The 22,022-nt window shown below is 42.7% G+C and overlaps 2 long non-coding RNA genes across 2 annotated transcripts; one reads left to right on the top strand and one right to left on the bottom strand.

The window, feature by feature from the left end:
• Positions 1-1,595: 1,595 nt before the first annotated feature.
• Positions 1,596-14,218, bottom strand: LOC308458466. The gene is made up of 3 exons (XR_013977445.1): positions 14,134-14,218; positions 2,610-2,837; positions 1,596-1,812 (listed from the first exon to the last, which is right to left on the bottom strand). It is a non-coding gene; the product is annotated as an uncharacterized lncRNA (long non-coding RNA).
• On the top strand, positions 8,877-18,376 carry LOC308458429. Its single transcript, XR_013977399.1, has 3 exons — positions 8,877-8,931; positions 14,068-14,329; positions 18,169-18,376. It is a non-coding gene; the product is annotated as an uncharacterized lncRNA (long non-coding RNA).
• Positions 18,377-22,022: the final 3,646 nt, after the last annotated feature.

Below are 22,022 nucleotides of genomic sequence, written 5' to 3'. Positions count from 1 at the left end.
CCCCCCAAACGCATTTTAAAAGGGCATTGAATGTCAGTCAACCAAAGCCCTCCTGTCCTCTTCATGTTGTTTCCCTCCTTTCTCCTCCTTTGGTATTTACCCTGGGTTTAGTTTCAATTTTAAACAACCTTGGTTAAGCATTATGTTCAAACCAGAGATCCTGGGTTAAAGTCAAGCTCTCGGTTATGAAGCTAGCTTCTCAAACTAACCAGAGTTTATTTCAAACCAGGATCTCTGGCTTGAACGTAGTGCTCAACTATCGCTATGTAAAAGCAAAAGAAAACCCAGTAGAGAAGGGACAGTGCATGACGCTGAAGCTTCATTTGAGCTCATTGAAGCCTGTCCACATAACATGGCTTAGTGTTATGTTTGAACTAAGCCAACGTTGCTATCTTATGGATCATGCAGTTATAGTAAACTCTTATTTAACTGTACTTTCAAGGATTTTCAGACGTTGTACATAAAACATTATCTACGTCATTCACCCATATTCCTGGTAAAAATAAATCTTGACAGAATAAAGGAGATGCTGTATTTGGGATGCATTGGTGCGGTGGGAGGGAGGAGGAAAGATTTAAAATGTAAACCAATAAGCTAGGCAGTCCTTAAACCAACATGCATCCTGTAACTCTATCCATCATTTAGACTTTTTTAATGTTTAGTTGAATTAAACATGAGCTTTTGGAAAACATTAAGGATTCAGTAACTCAGGATAAGAGTTGCACTTCTTGCACTTCCCCCCTCCCTGAACTGCTGCTGCATTAGAAGATACCCCCACCCCATCATATGATCAATATATACTCATGCAATCCCTCTCTGGGTAGGTTGACATGTGCACTTGCACAGGGTTAAGGGCACGGCGAAAGACTGTCAAAGGAAAAATGTCTTGCAACTGCTTCCAGAAAGTGCAGATTGTGGGCGTCTGTCAAGAGGGCTGCTATTCCACAGAACAGGGGCAGCCACACTAAAAGCCCTGTTCTGAGTTACCACGGAGCAGGCTTCTGAGATCTTTGGAACTTGCAGGAGAAACTCTCCTACTGACCACAGCAATCTGCTGGGTACGAGGGATAAGGCAGTCACGTAAGTAAGCTGGTCCTGAGCTGTACCGGGACTGATATCTTAGGTACCAACACATTGAACTTGGCCTGGTAGCAAATGGGCAGCAAGTATAAATCCTGCAAGTAAGGAGCTACATACTAGTGGTAGTTTCCCCCCACAACCAATGTAGCCACTATGTTCTGTACCAGCTGCAGCCTCTGGGCAAACCCAAGGGGAGCCCCACATAGCATGCATTGCAGTAATCTAAACATGAGCCTACCTTGAATCCTTGCTGCCTGATCCCAGACACGTTTTATTGTGGTACTAACCAGCTTTAAGACCCAGAAAGCTGACCCACATTTTTTCTTTAAATCACTTGCTGCTGCCTGTCATGTTGAGCAAAATCCTTTCCAAGCAAAATTGAGAGAAGCTCTCTTTCGGTATTTCACTCGGATGGAGGAGGAGTGTGTATGAGTAGCAATTTGACAAAGCAACTGTAAAAAAAGGTATTCATGCAAGCATTTACTGGGGGCAAGGGAAGAAGACAAGAGCAGAGGTCAAACGGTAAATCCACATCAGTGTGGATTTTTAATTTTTGACCAAAAAGAAAACGTGTCTTTTCATGAGACTCAAATAGGTTTCAGGGAATGGCTTCTTGTTAACCTTCATCGAGTTTTCTGGGATTCCAGAGAGAATCAATTGCTTCCTGTATTTTTTAAAATAAAGAATCCAAGTCTGTTCCTTGCTGCAGTTGCTTGACAATATGGTATCCTCCTATCAAAGGAAGCAGCAGTACACAATCAGCTATGGGGTAATATTACAGTAATTACCAGGCTGATGCTCGGGTCCCTGAAGGACAAATTAATGACCTCTTCCATCTGGAATGCTCATCCTGTCTCCAGCTGGAGCCCCCAGTGTGTTGCCTTAATGTGTTTCAATTAATTTGTCCGTTGTAATTACCCACCTGTAAAAGCATGATGGAATAGCCAGAGGCCCTGACTTTGGCTACTTTTACATATCACAAAATTAGCCTCCAGCCCCATTTACTGATAAAGTTAGTCAAATATATAGGAACAGGTATTAACAGTGGACTATATTGCACAGTTCCTCTAAGCTGGTTAGAGCATGGTGCTGATAAAAGTTGCAGGTTCAGACCCCGTATGGGACAGCTGCATATTCCTGCACTGCACGGAGATGATCGCCAGAGCCACCTACACACAAATTGTCATCACTAACAATAAAACAAGCAAACAAACAAACCCCAAATCCAGGACATTTGCTTTAAAATGTAAAATCCCCCCCTGCATGGGGGTGTAGGACCCCCAAAAGAGGACATGCCCAGGAATTCCCAGATTTATGGCAACCCTATTTAGACCCAACTCCCATCAGCCCCAACCAGCATAGGCAATGATGAGGAATAATGGTGGTAGTAGTCTCTTAACATCTAGAGAAAATCATGTTGGCTAACTGTGGGTTAGGCTACAAGTCTTAGCCTGTAGAGACTTAGGTTTGATTCTTGCTTGGCCATAAATGGCGAATTATTGCCCAACAATATTTGGAGGGACACATACCTGGGGTACCCAGTATTGGGCTGGATGCAGGGCCGGCCCACACATGAGACAACGTGAAGTGATCACCTCAGGTGGCAGGATCCACAGCAGCAGAAGATCCTGATGTAGATCTTGATTTCCCCCTTCTTCTTGATGTAGATCTTCACTCACCCTTTCTTCCTTGGCAGGAAGGGGGGGCACAATTTTGTGGTTCACCCCAGGTGCCAAACTGTCTTGGGCAGGCCCTGGCTAGATGGATAAACAGAAACTATGTCAGATGAATCTCGTGAGGTAAAATAAAATTTCCCCACCCCCCCCACCCATTTAGAATGACTGGTTATCTTAACTTTTTTAGCATGGCTTTTTTCCTAGCCTGTCTCCCGAATTCACAAAATGCCTTAGCTCAAAATTTATCAGAAGGGCTGTTTTGTGTCCTATATGTCCTTTACAGCTTCTTACTGAAATGCTGGCAAATTTTCATGGTTCATTACAAGCCTTTGAAAATGACAGCGTGCAAATACTCTGCTGCATTCCCCATCCCGAAAAGTTCATTCACATGCAGCCTGCGCACAAAATGATCTCCGGCAGATGTAAAAGAAGTAGAGTCCCAAATGTCCTGTTATTCATTTGGAACTTGAAATATTAAAAGTGGCTGAAATTACAAAAAATAAATAAATCTTGCCATCGCAAAATCTCAATCAAATGTCATTTTATTTCCAGTTTCTGGTTTCCATAATTCTGGTTCCCATGCAATTACAGAGATGAGCAGAAAAGCAACATCGATGGTCTCAAAGTCCCAGAGACCTTAGCATTTTGAAAAATTCAGATGTAAATCCAAATGTTGTGTCTTGGGACCATTTTGGACTAATTCACATAATCTAAAACTCACATGAACAGGCTATCTCAGTAACATCCAATTAAGGTGTTGAATTCATTTTTTCACTTCTTTTTCAAACACATCAAGCCCAAGTGAGAACATTTGAGTGGGGGATGTAACTGGCAGCAGAATGTAGGCCTATTCTAATCAAATGCTACAATCTGGCATTGTACCTTCTGGATAATTTGTCTCTGTAGTGAGAAGTGATGGCAAGGAAAGATGGGCAAAAGTAGGAGTTCTCATTCCTTTATCTTATTTTACTTGTGAATGGGAGGGAATGCATGAATTATGGGAAATGCTTCTAAAAGATCTTGGGTTGGTTATCAGCTTGAATGGCTTTAAAAAGGGATTACCGTATATACTTGAGTATAAGCCAACATTTTCAGCACATTTTTTATGCTGAAAAAGCCTCCCTCGGCTTATACTTGAGTGAGGGTCCTTTGGGGCTGCTCCTTCCTCCTCCTCTGCCTTTGCTGCTGTTGGCGGTGGAGGTGGGCTGCTTGTTCTTCCTCCGCCACTGCCGCCACCAGCCTCTGCCTCTCGGCAGCACCCTAGATAGGCAGGGGGACGGGAGGGGCTGGGGGGAGAGAGAAGCCCTCTCTGCCATGTGCACACACACGTGCGCACACACACACTCTGGCCCACCAGGTGGTTTGTGGTGTGGTGAACCAGCTTATACTCGAGTCAAGAAGTTTTCCCAGTTTTGGGGGTAAAATTAGGTGCCCCGGCTTATATTTGGGTCAGTTTATACTCGAGTATATACGGTAGATTAATTCTTGTAGGATATGACTCTCAATGGCTACTAGCCACGTAGACTCTGTTTTGCCTCCACTGTAGGAGGAAATATGCCTCTGAAAACCAGTTGCTAGGAATCCCAAGTGGGGAAATTGCTGTACATTTGGGTGCCGCTTGCAGGCTTCCCATTGACCCCTTCAACATCAGGATGCTGGACTAGATGGGTCTTTCTTCTGATCCACCAGGGCTCTTCTGACGTTCTTATGAAACTGACTAATGTCCATATTTGGAGTTGGGAAGGAATTCTTCCTTAGGTCAGATTGACAAATGACTTTGCTGTTAAGTCTTGTTTTTCTATGCTGCAATGCATGGCTTGACTTACTGGAAATTTTCCTCATTCTGATTTCATTACACTTCCCAGAATGACCTTTTTTATATAGATAGGTGAGAAATGAGGCATTGTATAAGCTTGGTTTCTCAAGTGGTGCCCATCCCCGAGTGGTCCCCCCATGTGTCCTGGCTCCTGTCCCAAACACTACAAGAGAGGCTCTTACCTGAGAATAAGTAAGAAAGCTTCATTCAACCATTCATTGCTATGGTACAGGTACAAACTAGAGAGTTTAAGAACAGCATCTGAGGCCAGGCAAAAGCTGTGAAGATGTCTCAAAGGGTCACCCCCCTCTCACCAGTTTTTAAAGGTGAGAAATGGCACACTCACTTGAAGACTCTTTCTTCCGATTTCATTACACTGGTGCATTTGTGGTGTGCGTCTCCAAGAAGCCTTGGTCTGTTGCCACTGCTGGAGGCACCAACAAGTTCTTGGTGATGGAACAGAAGTCAGCGCCTCTGACTCCTCCCCTTCCAACTGGCCAGCCTTCTCTCCTGTCTGGTCCATGCCCTGCCCCATTGCTATGGAAGCTCTCCACTCCACGGATGAGGCAGGAGAGGGAGCCAGCAGGACTGCCCCCCCTTCTCAAGGCAAAGGGGTAGGGGGGCCATCTTCCCTCTTGGGCTGTTTCTGCATTGATGGTCCACTCTGTACCCTCTTCCTTGTCTTCCTCATCTGACAGGAACTGCCACGCCAGCCTTGAGCCAGTTGGGATCAGGAGGCTCATGACACAATGTGGCCACTGGTGCTCTCCTCACCCGTTTCCATTTCTCATCTTGACTCGTACAGAAGGCAAGGTTGGCTGGAGGGGATCTGGGAACCACATGCTACGGTTGTTTAGAACTTGGAGAAATAGTAGCACTAGCTTTTCCTGGCACTAAGAACATGGTGCCGGGCACTAGTTCAGAGATAAAAAGGTGCTGCTTGTCTTACAGTGGTAGCACTGGTGGATACAGGGGAATTGTACAAAAAAGCAGGGTACAGTGGTACCTCAGGTTACATACGCTTCAGGTTACAGACTCTGCTAACCCAGAAATAGTGCTTCAGGTTAAGAACTTTGCTTCAGGATAAGAACAGAAATTGTGCGCCGGCGGCACGGCGGCAGCAGGAGACCCCATTAGCTAAAGTGGTGCTTCAGGTTAAGAACAGTTTCAGGTTAAGTACAGACCTCCAGAACGAATTAAGTACTTAACCTAAGGTACCACTGTATAGACTAGTTACAGAGCTAACACCACATTCAAAATACCCAAGTGCTCAGGGTGGGCCTTGTTTCCAGGCTAAGCCATAGTAACTGATGTTCCCCATTATGAAGATTTATAGAGGAACGCAAGACCATCTGTTAGACATGGCTATGAATGCAGGCATCTCCTCCCCTGCAGAAGTCACATTGCACCAGGAGGATTATTATCACCTTTTTATTAAAGAATCAAGGGCATTTTTCAAGGTCAAAAAACCCGCAAGCAAACCCTAGTGCATAAAGTTATTGGAACAGTATGTTTTGCTGCTACATTGCACTACTAACTTTCACCTTAAGTCGAGACGTATTCAAAGGATTCACTTGGCATTCCCATTTTTAAAGTGCATTAGGTAGATTTTATCTGCCATGCAAAATAAAGCTTCCTTGTTAATTTCAAAGGGGAGGGAGAAAAAAGAACGAAAGCAAATAAAAAAGAAAATGTAGTATAGTATTAACAGCATGTAAGTTGCTTAATCTTCAAAGCTAGCTTTACCTTGAAATTTCCATAATCCATTCAGTAAATATTGTTTTGCATACTTCAAAAGAAAAAATAATAATTAGATTATCCTACAGCTGAGATTAACAGAATTTGTACATACCTTTGGAGTAGCAATTTTGTCTTAGTACAATAGGAGTATAACATTATTTTCAAGTTCAGGGACACTGTGTACTTGTTCAGTGAAAATAATTAAATATCGAGCAGAAGAGAGACATTGTTTATTCAATACAAGCAAGTTCCAGATCTGCAAAGACTGTGCACTTTCCATTCTTATATTCCCTATCAAGATCATCAGTGTACTTAATAGAGCACAAGACTGAAATCTTTAGGCGTGATCTTTAAGCTCACAGAAGGTTTGCATTGATTAGTCTTCATTGTACCGAGTGGATTTGCCCTGACACAATATACCGTACTTCTATCCTACTAGTTACTTATTGGCAGATTCCCAGGCACACTGATTTGGGATTAATAAAAGTGTGAGTGAGTGTGTGTGTGTGTGTGTGTGTGTGTGTGTCTCTATCTAGTGCCTGTCCACTGAAAAATTAATATTGTCTTTTTAGAAATCTCAGTTGGCACAGCATCCTTATGACATCATCATCCATGAGTGCAGGGGTTCTCAAACTGTGGTCCACACATCACCATTGGCTGGCAAGTTTCACGTGTCTAATTATACGATTCAAAGCCATAGAGCATCTAGCACAGTAAATTAACAATTGCTACAACAGGCAGAAAAATCATTAAGTGGTCTGTCAAGACCTGCAACAATTTTCAAGAGGAAATAAGTTTGGGAACCAGCGGAGTTCTCTGCCCAGGACACCTGTGCTCTTCGTGATCTGGATAGGACACACCTACCTGGCCTCTACATTATTTACCAGAGGTGTTTTGGGGGGTGAGGGGGAAGCATCCCTCAAGTTGCTTTTTGGGAAACTCATTTCTTGTATAAATAAGCCTCACGCAGGTGGGATGTTTCTCAGCAAGATACATTGCATCCGTCTGCAAGCGACGTAATGAGGTAGCCAGGACCTATGCAGGGCTATATCAGAACCACATTCTTCTACAGATACATATGTGTTCACGTGTGCACAGATACGATCACTCTTTACTACTTTGCATAGGAAGCCTGTCAGAGTGAAGTAGTTGAAGAGCTGGGGAACTTGAGAAATTTTGTCAGTCTGCATTTTGAAGCAAACCAACCTGACCAAAGTCTTCTGCCTAATGTATGGATCAGAATGTCCTCTGCAAGTGCATGAATGCATAAATACTTACTAGTGCCCAAGGAGTATGTAGGGGCAGCCAATGCTGTCTTTCCTTGGACAATGTCCCTGTGAGGACAGGTTGTCATAATATCCTGTCACTCTCAGAATCCCATCTTTGAAAACATGCAGCAGCAGCAGCTTCAGCAGTGCCAGCAGGTGGGTTTTCTAGCTGCTTAGAGTGGCTCTCCTTTTTTTAAGAAAGAAAAGAACTGAACAGTTTATAGGCAGCCCTTAGACTGCCACATAACAATGTAGGCTTTGCTAATTTTAAATATGAATTTCAGTGCATTTTTTTAAAGTGAATGCAAACGGAAACAGATTAGGTAAAAAGTATGTACAAAAAAACGACAGTGGAAATGAAGCGATCCCTCCCTAGTTAAGAGGAAGTGTTGTAGCAATTGCACGATCAGCCCTATAGTCTCATTTTGTTAATTGACATAAATTATGCAAAGCAGGTAGATTTGCATAAGCATTAAGTTGTATTGTTTGCATAATAGGATTCCCCTTTCTCTAGGAAAGCTTCTGTGTCTGCACAGTGCTAGGGACAAGATGATAATGATGAGATAATGACACTAAATGTTCTCAGTGAAGAAATGAAACTGTCAGATAACAAGACCTTCCCAGATTCTTTTTGCAAAACAAGAGCTCTAAAACCAGCAAAATGTATGCTTTTATTCGACAATTTTCTGGTGGTGCAATATGCAAGCATTACAGTAGCTTCATTTTATGGAATGTGCACATTAGTTATCTTCAGTTTTCTGCTTCTTTAAATCCCTAAATTTAAAAAGTCTATTTCAGCTGAACTCTGTGATCCCCTTTTTGTTCAAAACTATGAGGCTGATACAAAGTGAGGTATCAGTTTCTGATTCATAAATCACAAGAAACAAAAGGTTGTATGAGATACAGTCCTTACAGTTCTATGTATTGCTGAATTGCTATAATTCAGGCACACTTTTGAAAATGATACATTTTTGAAAATGAAGATGATGTTTCATTTGCACCCAGGAATATTCATTGGACATCAAGAAAAGGTGGCAAATTTTAAATGCAAGGTGCCTTTAAATAGAGTGTGCCTGCTTTTATGTTCTCAAGCATGAATGCCGTTCTGCATGACAATAAGGCAATATTGTGAAATAAGGTCACCTATATAAAGAGATTCTTCTGTTACCATCAACCCTGCCATTATGGAGCTAATACAGAAATATTTCAGTAATGTCTGTAATTTGAATAAATATGTAGTGCAAGGCTTTCTATTGAACATTCTGAGTCAGCATAGTCTGTTAAGCATCGTTGCTATGGTGACGGTGTGGAGGTTGAATTAATTAAGGCCCTAACAGATGCTGTGAACTATGTAGTATCATTTGTGCTTTCTACTTGTAATTAGTATATATGTGTTACACACACACTCAGGAGCGTGTGAGGTGGAAACCTGACATCATTCATGCACTTGCAAATACAATGAACAGCAGGTGCAAAAAGTCATTCTCTCTCTCTCTCTCTCTCTCTCTCTCTCTCTCACACACACACACACACACACACACACACACACAACCTCAAGAGAAATGTAGCCAAAATGCTGAGTTCCAAACAAGGCTTCCATATCAGCTGAAAGAAAAATCAAGTTCTTTCTGCATTTCTCCTCACTTGAAATAGCTGGGGATCAAAAATCATAAGCATGCCTATTTGGTTCAAATCAAATAAACAAGTGAATTTTGAACATCATAGTGAGCCCTCAATCTTTCTGAGTTGTATTTCTGATTCTTTGTTTTTGTATTTTGGACATAAAGACACACACACACACACACACAGAGAGAGAGAGAGAGAGAGAGAGAGAGAGAGAGAGAGAATTCCTGTCTTTCCCCTCTCATAATGTCTATAACCACCAGTTCCACTGGTAAGTGATAGTGGATGATACTGGATGAAGTGGTGATGGATGAAGTGGTACTGATTTTAGGGAGGAGAAGCAAGATTTCTTAGCAAGGTAAAAGACTGGCTGTTAAATATATCCACAAATAAATTGCAAAAAGGCAGCATATTTACTTAAGAGAATTTGGTGTGGCTATTTTTCCATATCTCATCATATTGACAGCAATGCTACTATAGCAATTTCAGTGATACTATCAGCACAGCAGTCCCCCCCCCCCGGCCCTTTAAAAGGAAAGTCTTTGGCACTGATGCCCAGTATGCCCAGTACCTAGGCCCATGCAGCTGCTTATAACAATGATCATTCATTGTCCCTATTTGTTCACAATAAGGAAAGGTATTCATGAGAAATAATCATCTGTGGTCTGATTGGGTTCTATCACAGACCAGCTCTAGGCATGGTTAGAGATCTGTGGAGTTGAAAAATGCATGCAATACCATTTTGCATGTGTGGTTTATATCCACATGTGGATATGAGTGCATTGGATTGGAGCAATTAAATACATGGCTAGAATTTGTTTGTTTTAGATTTATATACTGCCCTTCATCAATACACCTCAGAATGGTTCTCAAGATAAAATCTGGGACAAAATCCCTCCTGCACAAAGAAGCTATCTTAGGCAACTACAGGTGGGCTTTGCATTTTGCAACATTGAGGGCCATGGTGTGATAATCCCTCAGATGCCACCACAGAAACTATCAGAAGATGTCATTTAAAAGCTATTCTTGCAAGCAAATCCCTTGGGGTCAGCTCCCATTTGGCATTCATCAGCCCCATGCTGACTTTGGAAACTGTTCCCATGAAACACATGAAAACATTTTTGTCAAAAGGGATGTAAATACAGCACTCCACTAAGACAATCTCGTGAACTAGATTGTATTTGGGCCGGAACGAGCCATAAGCAACATCAGTCCCCATCTTGCTAAAAAGTGCCTGAGAAGGTTTTGATCCCAGATGCTGTTTTAAATAAAGATGCTTCAGATTCATGTTGACTAGAGTCACTAGCTAAGCAGTATGTTAGAAAGAAAAGTAGGAAGAAATAATTGGTGCAGCTGGTGAAAAACCACACCAGCAACCTCTATTTCTTTCAGGTTCAAGAAGAAAATTTGCCCAGCCAGCAAGAATCTGTTGGGAGAGTTTGGCTTCCACTACAACACCTTAAAGTAGACATGGTGATAGGAACAGGAGTATCACTCCAAGTTTCTCTGCCTCAGGAGCTACTTCATGGTGCTGCCTCCCACTTTTGTTTCAGTCATGAACAAGTCTTTTGAAGCCCCTTATCTACAAGCGGCAACCATTCTAAACTGGCCATGCCATATTGTCAACTTGTCTCCCATAATTTCCCTTCTATTTCCCTTCATAGAGGGCCCTTGTGATGTGAACAAGAGGAAGATCTCAATGCCAAAGTCAGAATGACAGTGTGCATGTGTGTTTTTCCCAGGAGCAAAGCCCCCTGTGTTTAGCACAGGATAAAGACCTGAGTGATCCAAACATAGCACTGACATAGACAAGATTATAAGGTCAGCAGAAAGATTTCTACAGTTGAGCTTCACAGCAAGTCTGTTATTCATTAAGCGGACAATTGGATTTATTGGTTTTCCAGGGCTCCCCCTCATTTGGGTGATGTGTGCCTGATATGAAAGTGGGCTCTTTTTTTGCAGATTTAAAAAAGAACAGGACAATTCTGTTGAAGTCATTCACATATCCCAGTCCAAAGCTCTGTAGCCAAGAACTGGTGGTTGGATGTCTATAATCTTTGAGAATTCTTGAAGAAGAAGTGAGCTCCCTATGGACTGTAGGTGGGCAAATGTTGTCCCCCTCTCCTAAAAAATGATCAAGTGTCTGGAAACCAGTCTTATGAGGAACGGTTGAGGGCAGAGGCATAGCTGGGGGGGGTGCACTGGATGCCACACCACTTACTGTGGGGCCTGCAATGTGCCCGAGCCACGCATCTCTCCTGGAAGTGACACGGTGGCTTGGGTGCCTGCAGGCTCCACACTGCCCATCTGCCCGCCTCCTCCCCCCAGCGGCTAAGGGGGAAGTGGCAGACGGACTCCATGGAGGCTCTACACAGCTTGCCGTGCCCTGTGGGCAGCTTGCTCCACCCCGATAGGCGGCTTGCCCTGCGCCCGAGTGGCTAGCTACGCCACTGGTTGAGTTGGGTATGTTTAGCCTGGGAAAGAAGAGACCGAGAGAAGATGTGATAGCCAAAAGGGCTGTCACATGGAAGATGGAGCAAGCTTGCTTTCTCCTGCTCTGGAGGGTACGACTTGAACCAATGGATTCACATTACAGGAAAGGAGATTTTTTTTCTGTCAGTAAGAGCTGTTCGACAATGGAACAGACTCCCTTAGGACGTTGTAGGCTCTCCTTCATTGGAAGTTTTTAAGCAGAGGTTGGATGGCCACCTGTCCTGGATGCTTCAGTTGAGATTCCTACCATGCAGGGAGTTGGACTCAGTGACCCTCAGGATTCCTTCCAATTCTACAGTCCTATGATTCTATAGTTCTGCAATTCCTCCCAAAGATTCCTGGTACATTAAACTTCAACTTTAATTCAATTCATGAATGTTGAAGCACCAGCTTCCTCTATGTACACACACCAGAGCTCCTAGACTCATACTGTATTTTGGCGAGATGTAGGTATGGACAAATTGACCTAAGTATTTCCTCTCCATCTCAGTTTCACATACACGCAATCCCACCCCATTCCCATTTTGCTGCAGATTCTTTTTTATGTATAAAATGTATTTAAACCTTTTGTATGTGTATTATATTATCACTATATTATTCCGTACATGTTCTTTGTCGAAAATGCACAATTTTGAATGCTTTTCCGTGTTTTCCCCTAAAATACACATTTTTGCATGCATTTTCTCATGTTTTTGTGAGCAATGGAAAACTGAGAGGTTTGTGCATTCCGATATACACCTTTGTTCAAATTCACATACAAGTCTGTCACAGCAAATTAGGTGACTTTGAATCAAACAACATTTTCCTCCATTCCTAAACTGGGATATATAAAAAAAGAATGGTAAAATGTTTAAGTCATCATCAAATACAGGTTTAGGTCCACTGATTTCAGGGAGTTTAAACATGTCCCATTTTGTGCTGGACTGTGGCCTTGACCATTTTAGTAATTTATGTTTAGGGGACTCCAATCAGCTTTGGCCAAGAGGATTAATCATCTCAATGACGACTTGGAGGATTAGGTAGAAACAAATGGACAAAATTAGCTGTTCTTGGGAGCTGACACAGTGGGGAAGTGCATAATGGGGGCAAAGTAAGAATCCTACCCAACTCCAAGCTCATAAACTGTAAAATATTGTAGTGTCTTTTATTCTCATCTTGTTTCCATAGAATGACCCAATCCCAGCCCCCCTTCAGTGAAATTGAATCCCAAGCATTTGCTGCCCACCTAATAATCGTGGTGTTGAAAAAAAAGTTATGAAATGGAATTATCTGCAGCTTAGAAATCTGTCTCCATGCTCTGCGTGGCTTTGTGGTGAAAGGCGATCTGCTTTCGTTCAGCTGGTGAGAAATGGCCGTTGAACAATGCAATGAAAGCAGAAGCATGCCTCCTGCTCATGTGCCTGTTTGCCTTACATCTCCCCATCTTACGAATTCTGCTTGCATTTTCTACCCCTTCCTTAATATTCAAGGATTATCTTGGCTCCTCTCATGGGACAGCTTCCTTGGGGTTATGGAATAATTAGAAGAGATTATGGTCTGCTTTTTGAGCGCGGCAAGATTGATTTCTATTTTTCTTCTAGCTAATGAGAAGTTTGCTTGTTCTCATTTGATTTGAATAACTATTCTCCTCCAAGGCTCCTCACTGAACCAAGATAAAAAAAGTACAATCTGCCACAAAAAGAGGAATTGCAAGCAAGGGCGATAATACAAGACAGGAGTAGGGTGGGGGACTCCAAATGCTTTTGTTAAAGCCTAGCCATAAATGTTTTTGTGGGTTTTTTTGGCAGCTTTTTGAGTTATTGACTGGGCTGGGGACTGAAGACTGGTTCACACACGCTTGCTCCTCACTGGACAGCTGTGTGGCATCGCTGGAAACTGCAAGTGTCAATGGCTCATCACAGATTAAGCTCCATAGAATTTGCGCAGCATCTTATACAAAATGCTTTTCAACATAGTCCAATAATTCCCCTGTAAGCAGTGAAGTGATGGCCATATATTTGTGAAGCAGCCTTCACAAATCAAGGGTGGGACACCTGCAGAGCTGCGTTTGCATCAAAATCATTACGCTCGAACCCACTCAATCACATCCCATTCTGTATTCATTCCACAAAGTACATACTATAAGCACAGCACAATGCACCAATTGTTGATACTGCATAACTCGTGTTTGTTTTGATGGGGTCTGTAACAGGAGAAATGCTCAGTGAAAGGCACTTGTTTTCAGTACGTAGAAGTTCTTTCCCCCTCCGATTGTTACCTCAATTGCAGAGGCATTAACCTCAAAGGTCTTATTTTAAATTTGGGAAGAGAAGAATGAATGTGAGTTTACTTAGCATTCATGCCCTGCCTCTCTTTACAACCCGCTTTCCAGAAAAATACCCTTCTATGTCCTGCACAGAAGAGTTGGAAGATCTCAAATAACTCATACAAGACTTACCCACTTCCATATGGGGCATCACCCCATAACTCCCAGGTCAGTGGCCAATTTATCCCGGAGAAAATAGCCTCCAGACCACAAATATGGGAATCCGTTAGATCCTGGAAGAGAATGAAACACATCTCATTGACACCATGGCTCTTTGGCAGAAGCAGTCCACCCGGACTGATGCACCATCTCTGGCCATCCAAATAAGGTCAGTAGATATTATTTGTAGTGAGACACCCTTGATCTCTGGTTCTCCATTTTGTCTTGTGGACAAGTCGCTTTGTCCCCTCAATCCACAACCAACAAGATAGGTTCTGTTTGACAGTGACACAGAGAGTTGTAGTGATAATTAAAACTGAGGCAGTTTCCTCACTCCTGAAGAAACCACCATGAGGTGACACTTACTGTAAGTGGGTGGCGGCAGCAGAGAAAGGGGAAATTGGACCCCCCCCCCGGGCTACTAGGCTACATGACATTGTGGCCCTGGAGAAGGGGCCACTGTATTGTTATACCATTCACCATCTGCTCCCTTCAAATACCCAGGGGAAGTTCTTTAAATGAATTTAAATGCAGGGCTTCTCATCCCGTCAGCTAGTACAAAATGCTTTCAGTTTGTGAACTGGAAGGATTCTACTCTTTTTTCTGAACAAATATTTTTCGCTTCTTAACTACATTACAGCAAATCACCATTGAAGAGGGCTTGCCAGATATTGCACAAAAGATTGTATCATCAGGTGCCCCTTAAAGCAGTGGTTCCCCAACTTTACCCCATCAATGACCACTTGAAAATTGCTGAGAGTCTTGGCAGACCACTTAATGATTTTCCTGCCTCTTGTAGCAATTGTAATCTGCATTCTCACTGCTTCTTTTATTTGCTATGTATTGCAATCTGAAATTCACAGAGCTGAAATTGCAGTCAATGCAGTACAACGAAAGAAGTAAAAAGCAGTAAAATGCAATTAAAAGTTAGTGTGAATTTGGAAAGCAATAGATGTGCCCTCTTCCACCTTCAACCGCAAATCCACAGACATGCAACACGCCACCTAAATAAAGCTCGTGGACTGTTAGCAATCTGTGGACCATGGTTTGGGAACCCCAACCTTAAAGATTTCTCAAGCCACATGGAAGCTATGTGTTAACACCCACTTACATATAGATGGCCTGTACAGTGGAGTGGGACAAACTGGGTGGAATAAGCACCTAACCAGATGGGACTTCTTATTTTCCCCTCACCAAACAGGATAGCATCTAGTGAGAGGATGTACTGTATTTTTTTTGCCCCATAGGGCGCACCTAGTTTTTCAGGGGAAAATAAAGGGGAAAAAATTATTCCCCCCCCCAGGCTTCCCCCGAGCTTCCCCTGACCCCAGCCCCCAGAACAGGCTGCTATCCGCAAGCCTAGGGAGCCATGCGGGAACTCCTGCAGGCTCCCCAGGCTTGTGGATAGCTTCATGAAGCCTGCAATCGCCCCATAAGACGCACACACATTTCCCCTTCATTTTTGGAGGGGAAAAAGTGCATCCTATATGGCGAAAAATACGGTAATTTTTAGTAAAAAGGGCTAAGCAGCCCCTTTACCACTAGTCTTCCACTCTAACAAACCATGGGGGGTTGTTTTCAAGCACCCAATACAAAGGCTAGGAAGACGTGCTGGCATCTATAGGACAGAACAAAGGCTGAGATTGTTAAAAAGGAGGGAGTTGTGACGATTTAGTCCGGAGTGGACCACAGCATGGGAGTCATTGACTTTGGATGCTTGGGAGAAGCTTGTAGTGTATTTAGTGGTTTGCAGTTGTGAATTTTCTTTCTTGCATTTATATGGTTAAACTTTTTGAAGCCTAAACACAAGCAGTTCAGTAAAAGAGAATAATAAGGGAGTGGGGGAAATCCATTAGGATTCCCCCCCCCCATACATACATATTTTCCAGCGAGAGAGAAAATTATCCCACTGGAGTAAGTGCTGTTGAATATGGAAATATTTCTTAAAACCTTCATGGATCAAAAATGTATGTGCTATTTATAATAAGCGTCACATTTCTCTTCCCTCAGAAAACAGTTCAATCATACTTGAAAAGTGAAAGTGGGTAGCTAAACTGGTAAACATATGGATATATACTGACAAAGACTTAAAAGGCAATTCCAAATGTAGCTGGTATTTTAAAGACAAAGAGGTGTGAACTGTGTGTGTGTGTGTGTGTGTGTGTGTGTGTGTGTATTCTCAAGGCACTGAAGGTTATAACCATATTGAAAAGTAATGAACACTCTGAAAGAATGGTAGCAACAGATAACAGTTCCAGGGAAATTAGAATAACAAATGCCTCCATTCTCCGTATGAGAATCATGATGATATGCTGGGGTTGCGGATCAGGCACAGCTTTGTATTTCCCTATCTTCTTTTCTCATTAATGGTGACAGTTTGTTTCAGGATTGTTAAAATAAAGAGCAAAGGCTGGGAAGGCATTTCTTGCATCTGTCACTTCTAAAGAAGACTTCCCCGTTCATTTCATTTGGCATTTTAAATGTCACCGGTGCTTCAGACATTTCTGGTGTCAGGATGTAGGAGGCCTGTCCTGCTGACAGCCTCCCCCATCGCTACCTCAATATATTCAGCAAAGAAATGCAAATTATTGTGTTTCTGCTGAGAAGGAGGGTAGAGAAGCTCTGTCAAGTGCCTCTTTTTATTCAGCTTCAAGAAGATTATAAAATGTAGGGCACTAGGTTTGCTGATACACTTATTTAGTTGCACTGTGTATATTCTTTTGATCATTCACACGAAACATCCACATTTTGTGGGATATGCATGAGGCACAAGGAACTTTTCTGTCTCTGCACAACATTGTTCAGGAGCAGCCCAAAGAACATGAGAGCCCTGGACAGCAGCTGAAATCTGCACTTGAGTGGCAAGACCAAATAAGAGTAGACCCACTGAAATGAACGGACCAAATTTCGTTGTGTTCATTCATTTCAATGGGTATACTCTGAGTAAGACCTCATTGAATACCACGCCATGTATCTTCTCATGGTGTCCATGATGCCTTTCTCCACCCTATACAATTTCTCCTTCTTATTTTTCCCTTCTCACCCACCTCTTTCCTGTGCTGAGTAACAATGCTTTTCTCCCAGGCCTACCAAACCTTCCTTTGACACCATGACACTTTCTGCCCCCTAAGTAGCCCTGAAGTTCCCACACAGCCCCTTTCTCCTGACATTATCTTTTTTTTTGCTCTGAGGATCCAGCTTGCCACCCTGCCTTCCTCTCAATATTTCCTTCCAAACCTGGAGATATTTAGGAAGAGCTTTCTGTGGTTGCCTAGCAACCATATCATGTCAGCCCGAACCAAGCTCTGGGGAGATCCAGCTAATCTGTATGCTTAAGATGGCAGCCAATTTTCCTGCATGAATTGCCCATCAAGCAGAAGCTGCACGACAACAATGGCTCTCAACAGTTGACTTGCCCTGACTACTGAGGGAAGATGAAGCCCTTTCTTCCCATTTGCTGGACACACCACAAAGCATGTCTTTACAAAGCTTTCTATCCACAAGTGTGTAAAGTTACATTTCTTCACAAAGATTCATTCTGGGGGTGGGGGAAAACCTAGACAGTTAACAATGTAGTTTGAGCTAGAAAAGCATATTGTTCCTTTAAAAATAAATCACAAAGGTATAGTAAGGCCAGATTCAACTTCGTTACATTGGTGGAAGTGACAAAGCCTGATAGGCCAGGCATCAACCATTGAAACAGCAATGGTTTCCTCCATCTCCTCCCCACACCCCTTTCCAGTTTCCAATTACCTTCCAGAAACCCATCTGGTAGAAATGGAACAATAAATTTGTATACAGTCTTGTCATTTTCCTCATTCAGCCATTTCCAGGATCTGTCTCAGCAGAACAGAGCCTGGGGAATTTATTTCAGACTGCTCCATGGAAAAAAAGGGAGGAAGGGGGTGAAGAATTAATGACAATTGTTTCTGTTTGGCCAAGACTTGGCTCTGTTGCCTTTGAACTGTGTCTGAAAACCAATACCTTTCTTCTTTATTTCCCCCTTAGGACTGTCATTTGGTCTGCTTTCAGGTGCTTAATGAGAAACAAGCCTCTGTCGACAGAGTTTAAGGGCCATGATTAAGTGGCTGGTTGACTGGCCGCTGGGTGCCTATTGGGGAAGCGAAGGGCTGCTTGTCTAGCGCTGTGCCTCCTCAGTGCCATGAGACTGTTCCCTGATGCCGCAAAATAAAAGTGACATTCCTCACCCCACCCAGTTCCTGTTTTCTTCTCATTTGCACAACACTTTTAACTTTTGTACCTGGGAAAGAAGCCTCGCTTTATCAACTCCATGCTAAGCTTGACACTTAAGATGTTGTAAAGGGGAAGCCAGTGGCAGCCATTTTCTGGGAGTGATCACTCCCATACCTGATCCTGTCCATAGATGCCCATGTGTTGTCAGTGACTTATTAAAGCATGTTTATCATTCTCTCTAAAATGGCACTCTGCTAAGCTAACACTGACTTGAAGTCTCTGGCTCAGCTCACCTGCTTGGGTGATGTGCTCTGCATGCACTTTGAATTCTTGCCTTGAGCTCATGATGCGGTTGTTTGGGTTGCCATATTTCAAGAAGTGAAAATCCAGACACAAAGAAATTTTTAGAAAATTCCTCAAGTTGTTGAGCTTTCTTTAGAAAAATGCCAAAGTTGTTGAACTTCTTCTGGGGGAAAAACACACCATGATTTTTCCAGGACTAACCACCGCTTTTTGGAAATTCCCCCCACATGTCACTTCCACAACTTCCCACGTTTTCCTCCAAGGAACTCAAGGTGGTATACATGGTTCTCCTCCTCCTCCTCATTTAATTCCCACAACAACTCTCTGTGAGGTAGGTTAGTCTTAGAGTCAATGACTGGCCCAATATCACCCAGTGAGCTTTGCAGCCAAGTAGGATTTTGAACCCTCATCTCCTTGACCCTAGTCCAACACTCTAACCACTACACCACCCTGATGCTTAGGAATGGAAGTAGTAGTAGTAGTAGTAGTAGTAGTAGTTTGGATTTAATATCCCGCTTTATCACTACCCGAAGGAGTCTCAAAGCGGCTAACATTCTCCTTTCCCTTCCTCCCCCACAACAAACACTCTGTGAGGTGAGTGAGGCTGACAGACTTCAAAGAAGTGTGACTGGCCCAAGGTCACCCAGCAGCTGCATGTGGAGGAGCGGGGACGCGAACCCAGTTCACCAGATTACGAGTCCACCACTCTTAACCATTACACCACACTGGCTCACTTGGACACATCACTTGGCAGTTGGGGACTTGCAAGCACCTACAAAAGCATTTTCTGTGGGCTTCCTGCCCTTTACCAATGGGCCCTCACCTGTAAGTGGCAAGTCTTGACTTTTATTTCTAACAAGCTCTGCTCTGGGGTCTGTCCCAGTACTGGTATTGCTTCTTCCAAAACAATGTAATCCTATCCAATCCAAATATTCAAGATATATTTGACTAACTTTTATAGCAGAGATTTTGTATTTATTTCTTCTACCGAGTCTTCTCTTCTCTGTAGTTTTAGGAACAAGAGTGCTGTTCATTCTCCGTTCAGCTGAGTGGTGCCCATATCTATTTTCTCATTATGTTGATCCAAGGTTCACCTACAACTGTTAAGTGAGGAAGTTCTTAGACATCAAGGATTCTCCTTGGACTTGGATGACAGGGATTTATGACTCTCAGAGGATTAACTCCATTTGAAACCTAGCCAACAGTTTCAAAAGGTGTTCATAGAGCTAATTCCTTTGTCAAGCTATAAATAAAAGCCAGCTGTTCTGTGGGGCTTTAGACGATTTCCATATCTCACAGTAATTTTGTGTGCTCACACCTGCCTCATTCCTCTTTAGTTATTTTCCAGCTGTGCATCCTATTTAGTAAACAGATACCTTTTTTTATTTGAGAAAATATATATTTGCAGGCTAAATGATATTACTGCAAATCTACAGACAGAGCACAATTTTAGAAGAGGGGAGAATGATGTTATATGGTACTTAATATGTGCATGTTTTAAGGCTCAATTTCATACTAATAAAGGAGGGAATAACTGCATGGCTCAAGGTAATGAAAAAGCCAGAGGTGACCAGAACAATAACATTTAAATGGAGCAAATATGGAAATTCAGTCAAGAGGGAGCTATGAAAAATGATTGTTTTTCAATCAAGAGAGAAGCATGAAAGATGTCTTTACAAAATAAAGTTTACTGCCCTGATACACCACTGAAGTAGCAATATGTCCATTATCGTGGCATAATCTTGCAGGTTGTTTTTTTTTTAGATTGACAACATTCGATTTGAGGATTACATTCAGCTTTACCTTACCATACATGTAAAGTGTTTTGGCTTTGTATATGTTATAGCCAACCAGGAGACTTCACAGTAATGTTGGCCCAGTCCAATGGCTTTCGACTGGGTCTGGGGGGTGGATGGGATGTAGCTCATAATTCTTAAATCACTACAAACACTTGAAAAACAAACAAATAAATGTGCCTTGTGGCTCTATTCTTTCATGAGAAAGGCTTTGGAAGTATACCCTGAGGACAAAATATATACCCACTGCCTTGTGGGGCATCTTCAGGAGAAGAAAAGGCCAAAGGGTAAACCCTACAGAAATCCAGAGTGGAGTCCCTAGCACAGTTGGACAGCATCTTGTATGCCTCCTTCTGGCAACACCTGCAGCCAAGCTGGTGCCAAATGTATTGTTCTGCTTTCATTTGGCCCACATCAGCAAGGCTGATCAGCAAGGGGAGGGTCTTGTGGTCTGGGCAGCCCAGGACCTCCATATACACTGCCCAGGTTTGTGGCCTACTAGAGAGGTTAACTTCATTGTTAACCAACAACAACCCCCCCCCCCCCATATACAGTGGTACCTCAGGTTAAGAACTTAATTCATTCTGGAGGTCCCTTCTTAAGCTGAGGTACCACTTTAGCTAATAGGGCCTCCCGCTGCCGCCGGGCGATTTCTGTTTTCATCCTGAAGCAAAGTTCTTAACCCGAGGTACTATTTCTGGGTTAGCGGAGTCTGTAACCTGAAGCATCTGTAACCCGAGGTACCACTGTACCAGAAACAGCTTCCCCACTCTAAGAAATTTGGAGCTTATTGCACCACAAGTTTTTAACCTTCTTTACGAATCGTCTCCCTGAATACAATACACATCACATCAATTTATTCATGGCGACCAAAAGAATGCTATTCAGCAGAGCATCGCAGAGATAATAAATGATGACATCCATGAAAAATCCTAAAGTTGCTGAGTCTGAACAAGAAAGCAACTTGTGTAATAAACTATTCTATTAAATTACATTTCCTCTCGACTAGGAAATAGGCTCACACCAATCACATGCTTAAAATCATTACTAATTCATTTTAATTAATGTTTCCAATACTTGTGACAAGCAGGCGATCATTAAAGCAAGGGAACCCTGGAGCTGGCTGCGTTTCTCATGCTGTTCATCTTTCATGCTTTAAATTTATTATACACCCCATATTTCTTTACTGAAAAACATACAACATGTGCCTTGCATAAAGGTTCATTTGCTGCATCCATTAAACACCACATGCCCCATGGTATGAAATTATCTAAAAAAAAAGAAAGAAAATAGTGGGCAGGAAAGAAGAAGCATGATTTATCTATATGAGATCTTGTTTCTACTCAAGGATGCAGGCAGCATAAATATTATTGTCAGGTGAAATGTGGCCCACTAATCTACTAACTCCCTTCAAAAGAACTACACAACTGTTTCACACAACACACAGAAGCAAATCCAGGTTTGCACTGAATGTCTCCTTAGCAGGGAATAATGGTCAGTCCTGATTCTCTGACGAGGGTATCTGCATGGTCAGGGCTGGATTTAGGTTTGATGAGGCCCTAAGCTACT

This window comes from Podarcis pityusensis (genome assembly GCF_964106645.2).
Source record: "Podarcis pityusensis genome assembly, chromosome: 11".
Taxonomy (NCBI): domain Eukaryota; kingdom Metazoa; phylum Chordata; class Lepidosauria; order Squamata; family Lacertidae; genus Podarcis; species Podarcis pityusensis.
The sequence above is the reverse complement of the archived record's forward strand: the minus strand, read 5'-3'. Positions and strand labels throughout refer to the sequence as shown.